The following is a 206-nucleotide window of genomic DNA, read 5'->3' on the forward strand; positions in this document are numbered from 1 at the left end:
CCCAGCCCATCGCGTAGCCATGGGTTTGGATCAGATCTCCGTTTGGATTGGGATCGGAAGGACGCTAGTATTTCGCTCAAGGATTATATGAATTTTAAGTAATTCGTTTGATGGGTGCGATCATACCAGCACTAATGCACCGGATCCCATCAGAACTCCGCAGTTAAGCGTGCTTGGGCGAGAGTAGTACTAGGATGGGTGACCTC

The 206-nt window shown here is 49.5% G+C and overlaps 1 pseudogene; it reads left to right on the top strand.

Annotated features, from left to right (window-relative positions):
* Window positions 1-112: 112 nt before the first annotated feature.
* LOC118345180 lies at window positions 113-206 on the top strand (annotated as a pseudogene; the record flags this gene model as incomplete).

Source organism: Juglans regia, unplaced genomic scaffold (genome assembly GCF_001411555.2).
Source record: "Juglans regia cultivar Chandler unplaced genomic scaffold, Walnut 2.0 Scaffold_16425, whole genome shotgun sequence".
Taxonomy (NCBI): Eukaryota; Viridiplantae; Streptophyta; class Magnoliopsida; order Fagales; family Juglandaceae; genus Juglans; species Juglans regia.